At 34.6% G+C, this 20,601-nt stretch overlaps 1 pseudogene; it reads left to right on the forward strand.

Moving 5' to 3' along the window:
* The window catches only part of LOC118642025, a 125,027-nt pseudogene that overhangs the window by 10,718 nt on the left and 93,708 nt on the right, over window positions 1–20,601 (forward strand).

Consider the following 20,601-nt stretch of genomic DNA (forward strand, 5'->3'; position numbering starts at 1 on the left):
AATGAGCCCATTTTCTCTCAGTTTGCAAGTGTTGTTATAATTTTTAAAACTATTTGTAATGCTCCGAGGTGGTCAGCTGCTTCAGGATGAGGCTGCACACCTCTCTCCCGGCTTCCGGCTGCCAGAAACTCATTGAAGTAAATGGTAAAAACAAACTTTGTACCTTTTATTAGAGTGTATGGTCACAGAACCTGTGACACCCTGGATAAAGAATAGAAGAGTAGGTAGTTCGAATTCGTGGTGGGAACAACAAACAAGGTTTCATTATGAAGCAGGGTGTCTTGACCCATGACCATCTCCACCAGCTACTGAGTAAGGGGTATCCCTGTTATAGACCAAGGAAGTCTGGAGATACAAAGCTTAGATCTGTTCGGGGTTGCATTGTCTATGCCAATCACAGTGTTCTCTGCTTGGTCACGGTAAAAAAGGGGAGAAAGATATTTCAGGTCTCACTGATACTACTGCACCTGGGGCCCAAAAGAGCTAGCAGAATTAGTAAACTTTTCAATCTCTCTAAAGATGATATCTGCTAGTATGTTGTGAGAAAGCCCCTGAACAAAGCATCTGAGATTCAGCATCGTTACTCCACCCATTCTGGAACACAAATGCTGGTGTGTTGCTTGGAAGAAACAACATACTAAGAAAAATAAGGAAGAGGTTGCAGAATATACTAAATTTTTGCTAAGAGAATGGAGAAGGTCAAAGAAAAATACCAGAAACAGATTGCCAAGAGATGTAGGCTGCCCTCTCTGAGAGCTCTACCTCTAAAATATTTTCTAAGAGCAAGAAATAAATAAGCTTGGATATAAAAAAAAAAAAAAAAAAAAAAAAAAAATCATTTGCTAAATAGAGTCAAAAGTTACTTTGTTCATCTGTGTTCTTTGAATTTAAATTTCCTGATCTTTATGAGATTGAACTTTCCTATCTATCTGTTTAATAGCCTTTTCTTTTCTTTAAAGTGTTTTTTTTTATTATTTATTTTTTTTATTTTAGAGAGAGAGGAAGGAAGAGGGAGAGAGAAACATCGAGAGAGGACATCGCCTCCTGCATGCCCCTCACTGGGGCTTTGGCCCACAACCTGGACATGTGCCCTGATGGGGAATCAAACCAGCGACCTCTTGGTGCCTGGGTCAACACTCAACCACTGAGCCATACTGGATGGGCTAATAGCCTTTTCTATCTTGTCTATTTATGTTCACTTTTCTCAGTTATTGATGCATTATACTGTTTCTTATTTTAAAAGTTAGTAACTGTTTCCACCATATTTTCACTAGTGAATTTTTGCCTTTTATATTATTTATTATATTCTGCTACAGGATTTTTAAAAATGTGTATTAATTACTTTTTCTTAATAGTTTGTTCCATGACACTTGAGGCGAAATGTCCTTGTTCTTTGTGATCCATCCTGTATCATCAAATGCTCTCTTCCCTTTGTAGTCCTTTCAATTATGTGTGAATGTATCACACTCAAGCATGGAAAAGGAATTGGTTGAAAAGAAACAGAGAAAAAAAATCTTGCTATATCCAAGTTATATCCATATTTTGAGATAGAGGAATGGTGAGAATGAATTAAAGAATTTATAACTTTGATTCCATTTAAAATGCATAATGGTATACTCAGTAAACATTCTCCTTCTTAAATGTTCCCATCCATTTACATGGCTTCAACTATCAGCTATATAATGATGATATTGATTTATTGATATAGCCCTATATTCAAATTAATATACCGAACTGATTGCTTAACTATAAGGTAAATTTCTATACCTAACTACATTGATAGCTATAAGTCTTCTCAAGCTTTAACCATGTTCAAGACAGTAATTTATTTTTAATTTTCTGCTATTTTTAAAATATTTTTTCAGTTTTATTGTGGTATAATTGACAAAAATTTTATATGTTTATGGTGAACAGTGGTTTGATATACATACTTATTATGAAAGGATTATTACTATCAAAATAATAAATATATCTGTCACCTCACATAATTACCATTTGTGTGTGTGTGTGTGGTGATTTACTCATTTTGCAAATTTCAAGTATACAGTACAGTATTATTAACTATAGTTACCATACCATACATTAGATCTCCAAATACATCAGATCCATATTGTCTCAAATTGCAGGATTTTCTCTCTTATGGCTGAATAGTATTCCATTGTGAATATATACCATATTTCTATATTTTCTTTACCCATTAATGTGTCAATCAGCACTTAGCTTGTTTTCACATCTTGGCTACTAGGAATAATATTGGAGTGCCAAGTCAATATTCTTAATTCCAAAATATCAATTTATCATTTTAGAAAATGGTGCATATATACATAAACTCACACAAATCAATAGTAATCACCTTTTATTTCTCTTTCAATCAGTCCCCATGTCTAATACTCCAGCAAATCATGTCCATACTAGCTCCAAAAGAAATTCTGACTGTACCTAATTCTTTCCATTTACATCTCCCAAATTATTTCAATTGAAAACTTTCAACAGCTTCCTAAATCATTAGCCTTCATTCAATTTTGATCTCTCTAATTTGATTTTCCACACAGCACATAGCTGATCTTTTAAAATATAAATCCAATAATATCACTCACTGTCTTTAAACTTTCCTATGTATCACACTGAAATTAGAGAAAATTACAACTTCTTAACATGGCCTACAGAGCCTAAAACTGCCTGACCCCTGATTTTATTTTACACAACTCTTTTCTTATTCACTCTGCTCTACACACAGACAGACCTTCCTTCTTCTGCTCTTAAAAATATCCCTTAGATCAATTTATCATTTTAGAAAATGGTGCATAAAGTTCCTAGAAGGCAACATTAGAGAGAAGCTCTGTGACATTGGACAGGCAACAGAAAACAAATACAACAACAAAAAACTTTTGTTCATCAAATGATACAATCTACAGAGCAATTTTCTGCATTGTCCCCCAATTAGAAAGGAATTTCTGCCTCATACACTGCTTTACCTTCAATATATAGAACTGTGACTGTGTGATGGAGTGTTCCTAATAAATACTTGTAACTTCATGAATGGGATGTTTTAAGGAGAATTGAACAATGCATTGATTCCTAGTAACATCTGAACTAATGAATCACTCTCATTTCAGGAAGATGTGAAAGTTGCATCCTGCCACATGGTTGGTTTTGTAAACAAATTGATTGCATTATTTGACTAATGTGGGCAAAGAGGAGTGATAACATATTAAGTGGAAAGTGAGTGATAGATAGGCAAAGGTTTAGATGTGGATAGATGAAGGATGTGCACAATGGAAAAGCTGGACCATTAGGTGGGAGTAAAGTGAAATTGTGTTTTGATTGGTTCATTTGTCATAAATATGAAAGGAAACAGAACCAACAAAGAAGATGGAAACTAAAATAGGTACTGAGAAGAAAGGACAAAATACAGACACAGATTGGGAAGTATCAAGCTCAGATATAAGTGGAAATACCATTAAGGCTCATGCATACTTGAACTATTTTGACCAACAGGGATATGCCATGCTTTTCTTCAGCTATGTGACACATTCAAAACCTGACTGAGTTATCAGAGACTGTAACAGAGGAATTTTTAATTCAAGAATTCCAATCCTGGATGTTTTTTTAAATAAAGTTATGAATGATTATTATAATCATGATGATATAAATTTAATATAGAGATATTTAGAATTTACTAACTGTCTAAAGAAGACAATTGTTGACAGACACACAGGGTCCATTGTTAGAGAATTAGTTCCTATTACAATTATTCATTGTATTGAGTGCAAAATCTAGCACCTCTGTTTTATTTTATTGATCATATTCTTGCTCCCTAAGCTAATACAGAATGGCTGCTTCTTATCCATGATAAGTATTCAAATATTCAATAATTAACATCTTAACTCCGAATGAATAAGATAATTTACAAAATAAATATCTGGTAACCCCACTCATCTGATTCCTCTTATAATATATATAACAGTAGTCTGGTTATTATATTCTGTGATTTAGCTTTCCAAAATTAGAAAATATGTTAGGCCAAAATGTATTATATAGGAATATAATAGCTTAATTTTAGGTCTACACCTGGAATGTTGCATAAATGTTGTATATCATTTTGTTAGCTTGGCAAGAGATATTGATATGAGTACAGCCTGGAGTTTTTCTTTATTGTTTCTTTTTAATTCATCTTTATTATTGAATGTATTATAGATGTCCCCCCTTGTCTATGGCCATACCACCCTGAACGTGCCCGATCTTGTCAGATGCTCCCCTGTTTTTCCCCCATTGACCCCTGCTTCCCCAATCCTGTCCCCCTCTCGCCTTTGCCACACTATTGTTGGCGTCCATTGGTTATGCATATACGCATAGAAATTCTTTGGTTTATCTCCTCCTGCCCTCACTCCCACTTTCCCTTTGAGGTTCATCAGTCTAACAACCAATTTGTGCTTCTTAATTCCTTCATATTTTTCATCTATCCTCCCAACCTGCCCATCTGGCAAGCAACAAAAAGTTCTCTGTATCTATGAGTCTGTTTCTGTTCTGCTTGCTCATTTGTTTGTAGATTCAATTTTTGACAGATATGTATTAATTGCCATTTTATTGTTCGTATTTTTGTTCTTCTCCTTCAAGAAGACCCTTCAACATTTCATTTAATACTGGTTTGGTTGTGATGAACTTCTTTAGCTTTTTCTTATCTGGGAAACTTTATATGTCCATTGATTCTAAATGATAGCTTTCCAGGATAGAGTAATCTTTGTTGTAGGTCATTGCTTTTCATCACCTTGAATATCTCTTGCCACTCCTTTCTGGCCTGCAAAGTTTCTTTTGAGAAATCAGCTGACAGCCTATGGGGACTCCTTTGTAGGTAATGGACTGCTTTTCTCTCACTTTTTTAAAGATTCTCTCTTTGTATTTAACCTTTGGCATTTTGATAATGATGTGTCTTGGTGTGGGCCTCTTGGAGTTCATCTTGTTTGGGACTCTCTTTGCTACCTGGACTTATATGTCTGTTTCCTTCACCAAGTTAGGAAAATTTTCTGTCATTAATGTTTCAAATAGGTTTTCAATTTCTTGTACTCTGTTTTCTCCTTCTGGCACCCCTATGATACAAATGTTGGCATGCTTGAGGTTGTCCCAGAGGCTCCTTACACTATCCTCATTTTTTTGGAATCTTTTTTTTTTTTTTTTTTTGCTGTTCTGATTGGGTGTTTTTTGCTTCCTTGTATTACAAATTGATGGTTTGCTTTTTGGCTTTACCTATTCCACTGTTGATTCTCTGTAAATTATTCTTTCTTTCAGTTAGTGAATACTTCATTTCTGACTGGTCCTTTTTTATGTTGTTGATGTTCTAAGTTCCTTGGAGGTCTCCTTAAGTTCCTTGAAGGTCTCAACAAGTTCTTAGAGCAACCTTATAACTAGTGTTTTGAACTCTGCATCTGACTGATTGCCTATCTCCATTTTGTTTAATTCTTTTTCTGGAGTTTTGTTCTTTTCTTTCATTTGGGACATGTTTCTTTGTCTCCTCATTTTGGCTGCTTCCCTGTGATAGTTTCTATGTATTAGGTAGAGTTGCTATGAATCTTGATTGCTGTTGGCATGTCAATAGGAGGGATTTATTCAGGCTGATCAGCTGCAAGGACTGGCTGTGCTCACTAGCCACTGGCCTCTGACTACCTTGGAGGATCAGCTGTGCAGGGGCCTGCCACACAGAGCAAGACTTACTTCATCAGGGCTCTGGTACCCACTGAGTCCGCTCATTGAATGTATCACTTGTGGAGGTGTTTGGGTGGTGGTGTTTTGATGTTGTCTGAAGCTGTCCACTGGGTATGCCGGCTCTGGGGAAAGGTCAGCCACTGCCTGTGCTCTATCTGGATCCACCCAGCATAAGCTACAAAGTGATCTTCAGATGGCTGCTTCTAGTACCAGGCCTGGGGCCACTTAACAAGAGGTATGAAACCAGATGCTATATGTTTGGGAGATTTTAGGAAACTCTGAAGCAGGATATAAGACAGACCAATCCTATGGTAAAGCCTTTAAAAACAGCTTGGGTGATCCTGAAAGTGAGGTGGAACAGGGCCTTAGGAAATCACCAGGGTAGGCCCAGTTTGCTGGAGTCCCAGATATGGCACCTGTCTGCTGTCCCAAGGAAAGGCTCACCTAAGGAACATCAGCCTCCACCAGCATGTCTACCCAGGAGAAAGCCACCTCTCCAGCCCTTGTCCCAAGGCCAAACAGCTCAGTTCTTCCCTGTATGTCTCTGATGCCTCTCAAGCTGCCTCCCCTCTGAGCTTAGAGGGAGCAAGTCTGAGTAATTTCATGTGTGGGCCCTTTAAGAGGAGCTGCCTGGGGCTCCCTCAGCCTCAGCCTCCCTCAGCCTCAGTTACCACTGGTTTTTCCAGCCAGAAATTATGGGGATTCTCTTCCTGGCACTGGAACCCTGCACTGGGTTCCTGGTGTGGGATGGGGACTCCTCACTCCTCAGGAAGACCTTCCCAGCCAAGATGTCCCTCCCACTTTTTATCTGCCACACGTGGGTATGTGACCAGTCTGTCAGCGCCAACCTGGAGGGGTTTTTTTGGTGAACTTTCTTTTTTTTCCAAATCTTTATTGTTGGATGTAAAATGTATTACAGATGTTCCACATTTTTCCCCCATTGACCCCCTCCTCCCCACTCCCGCCCCCCTCCCACCTTTTCCCACACTATTGTCTGTGTCCATTGGTTATGCATATAAGTTCTTTGGTTTATTTCTTCCCACCCCCCCAACCCCTTTCCCTTTGAGGTTTGTCAGTCTAGCAATGAGTTTGTGCTTCTTAATCCCTTCACCTTTTTCACCCATTCCCCCAACCCCCTTCCCAACTGGCAACCAATAAAATGTTCTCTGTATCTATGAGAATGTTTCTGTTCTTCCTGTTCATTTTGTTTGTAGATTCCATTGTTGATAGATATGTATTCATTGCCATTTTGTTTGTTCATACATTTTATCTTTTTCTTCAAAAAGACCCTTCATCATTTCATAAAATAACGGTTTGGTGGTGATGAACTCCTTTAACTTTTTCTTGTCTGGGAAAGTTTTTGTATGTCCATCGATTCTAAATGACAGGTTTGCAGGATAGAGTAATTTTGGTTGTAGGTTCTTGGTTTTCATCACTCTGAATATTTCTTGCCACTCCCTTCTGGCCTGCAAAGTTTCTTTTGAGAAATCAGCTGACAGCCTAATGGGTACTCCCTTGTAGGTAACTAGCTGCCTTTCTCTTGCTGCTTTTAAGATTCTCTCTTTGTCTTGAACCTTTTGCATTTTGATGATGATGTGTCTTGGTGTGGGCCTCTTGGGGTTCATCTTGTTTGGGACTCTCTGTGCTTCCTGGACTTGTATGTCTGTTTCCTTCACCAAGTTAGAAAAGTTTTCTGCCATTATTGTTTCAAACAGGTTTTCGATTTCTTGTTCTCTCTCTTCTCCTTCGGGCACCCTCAAGATGCGAATGTTGGCACGCTTGAAGTTATCCCAGAGGCTCCTTACTCTATCCTCATTTTTTTGGATTCTTTTTTCTTTTTGCTCTTCTGATTGGGGATTTTTTGCTTCCTTATATTCCAAATCGATGGTTTGCTCCTTGGATCTACATACTCTATTATTGAAGCTGTGTAAATTATTCTTTATTTCAGTTAGTGCCTCCTTTAATTCTAACTGTGTATCCATGATTTCTAACTGGTACTTTTTTATGCTCTTGATGCCCTCCCTAAGTTCACTGAGGTTCTCACTAAGTTCATTGAGCATCCTTATAAGCAGTATTTTGAACTCAGTATCTGTTAGGTTGCTTATCTCCCTTTCGCTTAGTTCTTTTATTGGGGTTTTGTTCTGTTCTTTCATTTGGGACCTGTTTCTTTGTCTCCTCATTTTGGCTGCCTCCCTGTGTTTGTTTCTGTGTATTACTTAATGAGAGGTATGGGGCTAGCTGAGACCCGGTGCTGCTCGTTTGAAAGAATTTAGGAAAAACCTGAAGCAGGATCCAAGACCGGCCAATCCTATGGTTAAGCAAGTGGCAACAGCTTGAAAGTTGTGTGGGGCGGGGCGGGGCCTCAGGGAGTCAGCAGGGCGGGGCTACGAGTGTGAGCCAGGTTGCTGGAGTCCCAGATATGGCTTCTGTCTGCCGCCCCTGGGAAGGGCTCACCAAAGGAACAAAGGCCTCTGACAGCACGTTTGTACCCGAGGAAGCCCCCTCTCCAGCTCTCGCTCCAGTGCCAAATAGCTCAGTTCTTCCCTGTGTGTTTCTGGTGCCCCTCGAGCTGCCTCCCCTCCGAGCTTAGAGGGAGAGAGTCCGATAAGTCCGTGCGCGGGCACTTTAAGGAGCTGCCTGGGGCTCCAGCCGCTTCAGCTTCCCTGAGCCTCAGTTTCCGCTGCATTTTCCAGCCAGAAGTTATGGGGACTTCTCTTCCTGGCACTGGAACCCTGAATGGGACACCTGGTGTGGGACGGGGACCCCTCAGTCCTCAGGAAGGACCTTCCCAGCCGCGGGATCCTCCTGATTTTTATCCACCACGCTTGGGTGTGGGACCAGCCCGTCTCGCTGCTGCGCGCTCCGCCGCTGCGCTGCCGCCCCCCCTCGCGCCGCCGCCCCTCCTACCGGTCTGGATGTAGCTGCTTTTTTTTTTTTTTTCCTTAGTTCCGTAGTTGTACGACTTCCATTCAGCTTGATTTCAGGCGGTTTTGAATGTTGGTTGTTCTGTAGTTTAGTTGTAACTTTGATGTGGTTGTGGGAGGACGCGATACCGCGTTTACCTACGCCGCCATCTTGACCGGAAGTTGGTGAACTTTCTTATGTGTGTGTCAAGTCTCCCACTTGTAGGCTAACCTTTGAAATAAAAGCAAATTTATAAATTTAATCTCAAAATTATCATATTGAATTTAGTCCATTATTATAGCTCGACTATGCATCCAACATATCAAGTATTTACTTACTTTGATATCTGTAAATCTCAGAACATCCATGAAAACTTACCTAAACATAATAGATAACTAACAGAGATATCCCTTAGTGTGGAAATTAGGGGCACAGAGGAAGAAGAGCAACACTCCTAGAGATTTCTGATTGCAGAGTAGACAAGAACCACTTGACTAAGTTCTCTGTACAACTAAACTGACCTCACGAACAACACTTTTACCCACTCCACTGCCTGCTCACTGCAAAACAGATATTTTCCTTAGAATCTTTATTCATGCCAAGCTAACAAGAAATCTTCAAACAGATTTAAGGAAACAGACTAGAGTTACAACTATTGATCTATGCAGACATAAATTTATAAATATGTATGAACAACTAATATTTTTTTTTAATTTGCAGAATATTTCCTGTGGAATGCATTTAGAATACACAAATGTCCCTTTACTTAACAATGTTGATTGACTACCTACCATGGACTGGCCAGTCACTATTGTAGGCTCTGAGGATAAAGATGTGAACTAGCTGATAAGGTTCTAACTAGCAAGGACCAAACAATGAAGAAACTGAATTAATGGAAATACAAAAAATTTAGTTACAAGTCATATCTTCTGAAATATTCAAGAGCATTTTTTAAAATAAACATACAAGTGAATGAATGTGATTGATAACATCAACAACTAAAGCGCTAAATAGCTAAACAGATCACTAAAGACCAAAATAGAAAACAAAACATTAAGACAAATGATTCTTACAGAATGCAGCATAAAAAGACAAAAAGATGAATGTTATCATTAAGAGGTATTCTGTTTCAACATTCTTAAAGGTAGATTTTGGATACAGGAAAGAATACAAAGACATACTGTGATTTAAAACAAATATTTGATTATTAAAATCATCAATTCAAAAATATCATTTCTATAATCAACTTATAATATTTATTTTATGTAAAATATCTAATATTTGAAGGAATATTTTACAATTTCACTAATTAAATTATCTTTTTAAGTTTTAAGCTGCATCTAAAATATAGATTTTAGCCCTTGCTGGTGTGACTTGGTGGCTGGAGCATCAGCCTTCACACCAAAGGGTAGGGCCCCACGGGGGGACCAGTGGGAGGCTGCAGTTAGTGTGTCTCTCTCACATTGATGTTTCTCTCTTTCTCACCCTCTCTCCCTCCCTTCCACTCTCTCTAAAAATCAATGGGAAAAAATTATAAATCCTCAGGTAAGGATTAATAAAATATAGATTTTATTATCTCTTAAATTATAACAAATAGGTTTAAATACAGTGATTCTTAAGGTTTTAAAAAATATACCTGAGTAATAAGATTAGTAACATTTAATTCAAAATCATAGTGTTATTAACTATAGTTACTAGAAGTTATAAATAATTTTTATAATTGTTACTAAATATTCTAGAGTTCAATTTTATCTTCCCATATGAATTTCTCTTATTTACTAGGCAAATTGTGAGAGTTTTCTTTTCATTTGATTGGAAATTTATAATGATAAAACTGGCACATGTCAGGAGTCTAATCTGAAATTATCATGAGACACATTGAACAGTATTTTTAGTCATTACAGACAGAAATCTGAAACTTAAAATGTGACAGTTATTAAGCTCACATCTTTAGGGTTTAAGTTATACATTAAGTACCTTGTTACCTTAAGTAATGCATCTATACCAATAGAAATCTACAAACTTTAATAAAATTGTAGCTACCTTTTGTTATTGCTTCAGTTAGTGTTTGCATTTATTTTGCTATATAGAACATTTAAATGTCAGTCTAATGGATTCTGCATATCTTCAGGCTCTGATTCTGATTCATTTCTAAAGTGATGCCAATGAATATTTTAAGAATAAAATGTTACAATACAGGGGTGATAAATCCAGAAGTTTAATATTAATCTAATGTAAAGTCTAAAACTAATAGAGAGAAAGTAGAAATTGCTTTAAAAGGTAAATATCAATTGAAAAATTCCCTGTGCATAAGAAACTTGAAAAGAGTTCACTGAGTGGCATAACAAAATTAAAAATATAAATGACACACACTAAGACTCATTCTAGTGAAATGTATACATTCCTAGATAAAGAGAAAATCTCACAGTATGATGAGAAAAAAATACAAAAGTACCAACAACAAAAATGGAATCATGTTCTCATGATACTTATTTCACATGAGATCAAAATCCAATGGGGCAATTTATTCAAACTAATTTATTTATTTAAAAATATGTATTGAGCTTTATTTTTGTATGCCACACACTTTTCTAGGTGATATGGGTACAATAATGATGATCAAAAGAAAGCCCAAGGGAGTTTACTTGCTCTACAGACATTATAATTAAACTAGCACACACACACATACACGTCTGTATGCCTCATACATACATGCACAGCTCAATCTTACCTTTCTACCTAGAAAATGCATCATTATACCTTTGTATAAATGAGAAAAGGATTTATAAAAAATAATTTTATAATTTTAGTAAGTTCCAAGAAAAAAACTCCCTAGTTCCTAAATTTTGCTTCACTGAACCAAAGTCTGTATAATTGCATCAGTGCTTCAGGTAAAATTGCACAATGCACAATATTGTAAAGATGATAGCATAGAGAGTTCCAGTTTATGTTAATCAGTGTCGAATTATGTATTAAGTTATTAGACTGTTGCTGAAGAACATCCAGCTAAGGAAAATAGAACCTGATACAGAAGATCACATCAAGCAGTGTCATTGAATTATAACTGTCTGCATGAGTAAACTATTCAGAAAATACAGTATGGACTTAGCTGGCGGCTTGTTCCCTTGCAAAGCTCATTAAAATTGAGAACAGCGAGTACAATTCCTCGAAGAATATGTTTGTAATCAAAGTTGTACCTACCTGGCTTCCTCATTATGTGTGTGCTTATGAGTGCCTGTGTATGTATAGTTCTGGTTTCTTCTGTATATTGTGAAATTATTACAAGTGGACAAATGTGCAAATTATGAAATTTAAATATGATGAATTTGACTCTCACTGTATAAAACTAGAACTTGTATAAAGTGATAGTTCTAATATTAAAACCAATTACAGAAAGCTACGTTAGGTTGAATGACAGGCATTTCTTCTTTTTCTATATTTGCTTGTGCTTATTATCTAAACTATCTTTTATTATCATTTCTATTGCCCACTAATGTGTCCTTCAATAAAAATAATCTACATAAAAATGATTTATCAGTGGTATGAATTCATTGTATTAAGGAGCAGTTGAACCTCTTTAGAACATTAATTAATATTAATACATGGTAGCTCATGCATGATATTTAAACAAACTTTGTGAGAATGACAGACTAACTTGTAAGTGATGCTGATGTGACATAATTATCATCTTGGGATACTGATTATAAGAGTACTTTAAGTGTGTTTTCAACCATAGCCATACAGAATAGTCATTTATCTGGAGGCCATATGTATGTCTAGTTATTGAGTGTAAAATTAACAACTGGAATTGAAACAAAGACATGTAGAATAAAACTGTCACCAAACCCATGTACAAAAGACCCATTTACCTTTATTTGATATAAATCCTTAGTGACTGGTTAGTTAATACTTACAACGTAAAATGAAAATCTTAAGAAAAATTTTAGAAATAATCTCTAAACTATAATTCAATTTATGATGTCTTAAAAATGCATACAATATCACTTAGGTTATTATTTTAGTTTTTTCTAGCAAGACTAAAAGTGTACATAGAAAAATGAGAGACATGGTATTTTAGAATTATAAAGCTAAGAGAAAATAAACTGCAGTATTTTTCCAACATCGCTTGACTGTTATAGTCTCCAACAGATTCCACAGTATGATTCTTTATGCCATTATATCAAGCAAAATCTGTTGCTGATTAGTTATCTGGAAAGCAGGTTTTATGTTCTTCATGTTGAAGAGCTCCATATGAAGTGAGTGTTAATTCTCTATATCACTTTTACTGGTTCTAGAATGTTTCTTGTTAGCATTAGCATCTTGTAATATTGTGTTTGTTTTTTTTTTAAATGTTTTTATTGTTTTTTTTAAGAGGACGGGAGAGATAGAAACATCAATGTGAGAGATAAATATCAATTAGCTACCTCCCGCATGCCCCCCACTGGGGATCAAGCCCGCAACACGGGCATGTACCCTGACCAGGAATCAACTGGGACCTCTCAGTCCATGGGACAACGCTCAATCCACTGAGCCACATCGGCCGGGCCATGATGTAATACTGGTCTTTGAAGATGCACCCTACAGCAAAAGAACCATCAATTTCCATTTATTCAACCATTATTTAAACACTCGTTATGAGTTTTGATTAAGAAATATCTTTACACATAGTAGAAAAAGAATTATAAAATAAATGAAATACTTGGGATTTGAGTTTCTGATTATACTTCAAAAAGTATAAAATACTTTAATGAATTTAATTTTAAAGATAGGATCAACAAAAATTGTGGGGAGAAGAAATAAAAACACCAAAATAAAATGTTTATTCTTTCTGATATATACTATATATAATATATAATAAGATATTTATATGTTATTATATATATTACTAATTTTTCATTCTTTCCTCCTCAGTTAGATACCTGGGTATATATATGAAAGACATTTTGGCAGGAAATGCCTACATCTTCTTATATAAAACATTTTTAAAAGCTACATCAAATGTTTTATGAGTTTCAGACCTAGCACCATGATATGTTATATAACTAGGGAAATCAAAGGAAAACAGTTAACATCAAGAATAAAAGAGACGCCCTGGCCAGTTTAGCTCAGCGGTTGGAGCATCGGCTTGCGGACCCGTCCTGGTTCCGTTCCTGCTAGGGACATGTACCCCACCCCCCCAAAAAAAAAGAATAAGAGAGAGCATAGAAAGCAGAGGAAGGAAGTTGAGGGAAAGGAGAAGAAAATTAACAAATTGGAGATAAAGGAAACACTTCAGGAGAAATATTCAGGCCTTGATGTATCAAGCGTATTATAATAATCACTGTATACATCCATATACAGTTGGCCCTCATTTATCACGGTTAATCAGTTCCATACTCTACCACTGTAAATGAATTTTCACGAAGTAGGATTCTTTATTTATATACTACTATATTTGCAAAAACCGCCATAGAGTGAAGCCACGAACGTCAAAGAGCGAAGTGGTGAGGAACAACTGCATAGCCATATAGATGTTTCAAGCCCTTTTTACACGTAATTATTTAACAATATTTAGATTAAGAAGCAATTAAAATTTAATCAGAAAGATGAAATTTCTTTGATAAATAAAAACCTAATAAAAATTTAAAATTATTGTTTACTATTAAGATAATTTTTGTTTGGTGTGATAAGCTGTAAAAAGGTGGGGAAGAAAAGAAAATGAAGTATGTTCAAAGCAGCACTGTTGTTAAATGAAGAAATTATTCTTTAATTAAGTCTAATCATGAGCAAGGACAGTGTGTCTTCCCTAGATAAGGATTTTAAAATGACATATTTATTTAATTAAAGGTACAGAAGTTCTTCGTATTTAACAAAAGGTTAAATGATGGATAAAGAGGGTAAATAATTTTTATTGAAACATTTACACAATATGAAATTAAAATGTCAGAACCAGTTTAACATCAAATAGTGACAAACTGATCATCAAATTAAATTTGTTTCAATTTTAGTCTTCCTTTTTTGAGCACTGGGAAAATTTCCTATATTATTATTTAATGAGGTACCAATTACAACTGTTAATTTTTGTTTTAATTAAAAAATAATTAACTCATTTAAGCATGGACTACACTACAAAGTTTCATAGCATTATGATCTAAAGAACCAAAAATAAACATATCAGTAATACCTTGTTCAATTAATTCCAGTCTGACCAAAGCAAAATACTTCTAAGTTTATGTAATTGTTATATTATGTTAAATTTAAAATAATACATTCTCTAACTACTAATTTGTGTTTTGAAGGAGTTAACGGTATTTTTGTTTTGTTTTTTTCTTATCATAAAATAAAGTGGAGAACAAACACTAAAAAAAGAAAGAAAATTATAATGTGATTGGAAGAGTTGCTTGAACAATGGAATAGATTAAGAAATAAACCAATCTGTAAAATGTCAAATTTTATTCAGGCAAGGAAAATAACAATTATTCTAGCTAGTAGAATAATGCTAATTTGCATTGTTTCTTGCATAATTTGGTGCCTGGGTACTACTCATCATTCTTTATTTGACACATCCTCTAGTGACCCTTGCTAGAGGAGATAAACCATGTTGAAGTCTTTTTTACACATATATATTCTCCTGGAGTAAAATGTTTTGAAACCTCTCTATGCAGTGGCTATAATTAGGACCCATAATATCATTATTTTATATAAATATAGATTTAGGTTCATAGATATAAAAATAGAATTCTTCCACATTATGAGAAATGGACTTATATCTTCAATGACTAACTAAACTGCAAAACGGTGGGAAATGTTATGAAAATGTTTCATGCTCAAAGGCAAATATCTTCCAGCTATTTCTCAAATTCCAATTTCATTGGTTAATAGTGGTCACTAATTAAGAAGTAAACTAGAAAAATATAACTGGTTGGTATGGCATCTATGCACAATTATGCTCCTGTATTAAGAAATTAAGCAGGTGGGTGGTAAAATTTAATGATTTCAATCTTTAAAAATATGCCACAAGAACATTAAACTATTTTCCATTATGTATTTTGATTATTCCTTCCAATCTTCAAAGATAATTAAAGAAATGTAAATCTAAAATATGCTAATTCAGAAGTTTTTCTTTCCAAAAGTCTAGGAAATTTCTTTTATTTAACCAAGGACATTCATGTAACTAAGCATAACATACATCCAAGATCTAATAATGTGGACTAGCCAAACAAGAAGTCATTTCTCATGACAGCTATCTCTAGTTATTCAAAGAAAATTAGATAAATGAAATTAATTATACAAATAATTCAAAAATGTATATTATGTTACTGTTTTAACATTTAATGTTATTGTGCTTTACTGTTTATTAAATCAAGTTGATATTATAATGAATAGTTTAATATTTTTTTCATCTTTGCAATCTGAAAGATGAGGTTGTTGGTTTAACATCCTGGATATATAGATATATATTTCCCTGTCTCTGTTTGAATCCACTCCACTAGCTCCTTTATTGTTGCTTTGCCAGTACATTTTAGCTATCAAAATTCTAAAACAGGAAATATTTTAATGACATCTCTTCATTTCCACTCTAATAAATCACCTATCATATGCTAAGAGGGTATAGTTTATTGGAGGTTAATAAGCCAAGAGCTCCAATTATTTGTAACATATTGGCTAAGATATAGAATTTAAAAGATGTAAAAAGAGAAGTGTCAGCTCAGAATGTGAGCAGTATGGAATATGCCCTTTTTAACTGATAAGATTGAAGAGCAAAATTATTTTTCACATATATTTCATGCATGACTTTATTTATATAATTAAATAAAAGATCTTATATATTCAAACACTGTATGCTTATTATTTATTTCATCTTCCTTGTCAGCTGCCACCATTTACTTATTTTCAGTTAATCCATGATAAAGACAAAATTGTGAATTGGAACACAGGAACATTCTTTCAGACACTTAAAGGACCATCATCTTATTAGTAAACTATTTTGATTTATTTTGTTTTGTTCTAGAAGTTGGTAATTCACTGAGATCTGCATTTAATTATATTGTCAAATAAAAAGGCAATGAGTAGACTATAAGGAAAAGTAAGTCCAAATCTGTCTTTTTCTTTGCTATAATAAAAAGCAGTGGCAGGAAAAAGTTGTTTTTCCAAAACAACAAAATTGGTGGGGGAAAAATCTAGCATACACATGCTTTAATATATCTTGGGAATATTCTAGATTTAGTAACATTATCAATGCATTTTAATTTTTATTAAATACTATTTTTATTAAATACTATTTCTTAAAAGAACTCCTAATCCAAATGTATTCTTAACTGAATTTGCTCTTTATATTTTAAGATCTTTCAAGTAATATTGTATTTAAATTTAAACAAGTCCTCAAGTATAAATACTAAATGCATTTCATATGCTAAGGCTCAAATGTTTGGGACCCAAGATTATTACAGTCTTTAGTATATGGTTGCTTTGATAGTCCTGATTAAAATGCATACACACACATTTGAACTATACCTGAAATAGATAGATATTTGAAGGTGAAATGTTAGGAAAATTTTCAAGGTGTCCAGAAAGAACCTTCATATCTGAAAGTGTCAGACACTTTAGAAACAGCTTCTATCTTTATAAGAATACAAAATCTAAGCACTATATGCAGTGAAATTAAAGCAAACTATGTAATATACAGATGAATTAAATAGTTACAATATGGTTTCAGTTGAAGGACACAATTTTAGTGTTTTCCCTAACTTGGAAAGAATGTTTGACTCAGTTTTTTAGTAATGAATGAAAAATATCACATAAAATGAGCTAAATGTTATTCATAGCAAACTCTAATAATCTTACTAGACAGAAAGCTTTATGAGATTATGATCCATGTCTATTTTTTGTTTTTTATTCCTACCATCTGATTGAATGCCTAGAACATAGTAGATAATTAGTAAATATTTGTGAAGTGATTGAACAAACAAGTATTTTTACCATCTACTATATATTCAATACCAAATGACATGAAGTCTTCAGCAATACATGGTCTTCAGAATATCCAAAAACCTTCTGAAAGTATTTTTGTTTTGTTTTTTTTCACTTGGTTAATAGGCTTAATTTTTTTAAACAATTTTATGGTTACAGAAAAATTGATGAGAAACTACTGAGAGTTTCCATGAGTTATCTGTGTCTATGAGCTTTTTAGTTTTTGTTTTTTGCTTAATCCCTTCACTCTCTTCACCCAGTCCAGCAAACCTCCTAGTTTTACCCTTTGTGACAGCTTGGATGGACCTGGAGAACACTATGCTGAGAGAAATAAGCCAGGCAGAGAAAAACAAGTACCATTATATCTCACTCATATGTGGAATCTAATGAACAAAATACACCAATAAACAGAAACAGACCCATATAGATAGAGAATAGACTAAAAATGTGTTTTAAAATAAAGCAAATGTGTGTGTATATGTGTTGTGTGTGTTTGTGTGTGTGTATAAATTAAGTTCATAATTCTAAAGCTTGACTATAACCTAACTATATAGAAGAAAACATCCAGAGAAAGAGCATTTGTGTGGAAGAATGAGGAGGCTCCCCCAGTTATTCCCAGGTTCTTTTTGTTTTTCTAGTTTTATTAAAATATGATTGACAAATAAAAATTGTACATATTTAAGTTGTATCATGCGATGTTTTGATATATATATATAGTGAAATTATTACCACAGTCAAGCTAATAACATCCATTTCCTTACATAATTATTAATTTTTTTGAGGTAAGATCACTTGAAATCTACTCTGTTAGTAAATTTTAAGTATACAGTACTCTATAAATTATAGTCACCATGCTGTACATTAGGTCTCCAGAACTTAATCATCTTATAACCGAAAATGTGTGTCCTTTGACCAACATCACTACATTTCCCCCACCCCACTCCACCACCATTCTACTCTTTGTTACTAGGAGTTTTGCATTTACCTTTACAGACTCCATGTATAAGTGAGATAATGCAATATTTGTCTTTTTTGTGTCTGGCTTAATTCACTAAGTATAATTATAATGTCTTCCAGTTTCATCCATGTTGTTGAAAATGGAAGAATTTTCTTTTTTTTTTTTTTAAGGCTGAATAGTATTTCCTTCTATTTTTATACACCACATTGCCTTTATGTGGATGGATACTCAAGTTGTTTCCATATCTTGGCTACCGTGAATAATGTGGTAATAAACATGAGGATGCAGATAGATACCTCTTCAAGATAGTGATTTGAGCCCTGGTCGATTTGGCTCAGCGGTTAGAGTGTCCACCTGCGGTCCAGAGAGACCTGGGTTCAGTTCCCGCTAAGGGCACGTACCTTGGTTGCAGTTTGTTCCAGGCCCTGGTTGGGTCATGTGGGTCGCAACCACTCAATGTGTCCCTTTCATGTCAATGTTTCTCTCTCTCTCTCTCCCTCCCATTCTATCTGAACAAAATATTGAAACATGTCCTCAATTGAGGATAAAAAAAAAAAAAAGATATTGATTTGATATCCCTCTCATATATATCCAGAAGTGGGGTTACTAGATCAATTTTAATTGATATGTTTAGTAATTCTATTTTTAATTTTTTGGAGAAACATTCATACTAGTTTTCATAATGGCCATACTGATTTACATTCCCACCAACCATTGGTGCACTAGGATTCTCTTTTCTCCACATTCTCACCAACACTTATTTTGTTCCAACTTTTTTATAATAGCCATCTTAAGTGTGAAGTGATAGCAAAAATAAATAGGTGAGACTATATCAAACTTCTTTCTGTACAGCAAAGAAAACAGTCAACAAAATGAAATGACAGCTATGAAATGGGAGAAAACATTTGCAAACCATATGTCTGATAGAGGGTTAATATCTAAGATGTATAAGGAACACCAAAAAAGACATATAAATGGCCATCAGGTATGCGAAAAGATGCTCAACTTCACTAACCATCATGGAAATGAAAATCTAAGAGAACTTTAATTATATAATAGCTAGGGAAAAAGTTTTGATGAATCATGAAAACCAAAAACAGTCACAGAAGGCAATGTTGAAGGAACCCATTCTCTCAGCGTTCTATGGAGAGGTATTTCATCGAACAAAACTCATATATTTTTGCTTACTTGTTAAGATCAGATTTCTTGTGAAAGAATAAAGATTTTCAGTTCCATTTGGCAAGACTGTTTATAGAGTAAGGTGGATGAATCAGGCATTTTAGCAGTTTTTAGTTTTTAATATGATTTTCTAACTTTTTTTCTGATATCATGCTCAAAGTTTTTTTTTATTGTTACATCGCTTTCAATAGCTTTCTTACAGGGAAAAATATATCTGTCATCTGTTAGATAGACCCAGAGTATGCCTGTTATTTGATAGACATTTCTCTTTTTAAGTAAATTATTTGATTACTCTTTGATTTCCTCTTATTTTTTTATGGAAGGTAAATGAACTAACATGGTGATAGAACTATTCCCAAGTCTATGAAAAATATACATTTCATTGTTAATTTTATAAAAACCATTTAATGAACTTGGATAATAAAAGTATCTATGAGAGAAATAGACTTGGTTTCAATGTATAGAGAAATTAAGATACTGAGCCTTTAATGCTGAGAGGCATCCTTGAACCATGACTAATTAACCACATAACAAACACCAATAATCAGGCCTTTGGGAAATAGGTTTTTCCTGGGATACCTGACATTCCACATAACTTTCCTTTAAAACCACAACTACGACATCTGGAACTGAAGTCAAATGATGAAGAAAGCTGGAATTGAAATTCCTTGCAATTTGTAACCTTATCACTCTTGCTCTTCATTGTTTGGTAAATGACTTCTTTCAGAAGGACTTCCATCTGCAAAGATTTTTGAATTTCACAATTCCAAGAGGAAACAAAATAAAACAGAGACAATGGCCTAGGGAAGAGCAAATGGCACCTATGAGCAATATAAGGTGTTATTTCCCTCTCTCTGCTATACACTGCCACTGTGCTAGAACTGGTATAGGCTAGATATAGCATGATGTGC

The sequence above is a fragment of the Molossus molossus genome, unplaced genomic scaffold (genome assembly GCF_014108415.1).
Source record: "Molossus molossus isolate mMolMol1 unplaced genomic scaffold, mMolMol1.p scaffold_m16_p_3, whole genome shotgun sequence".
In the NCBI taxonomy this organism is placed as follows: Eukaryota; Metazoa; Chordata; class Mammalia; order Chiroptera; family Molossidae; genus Molossus; species Molossus molossus.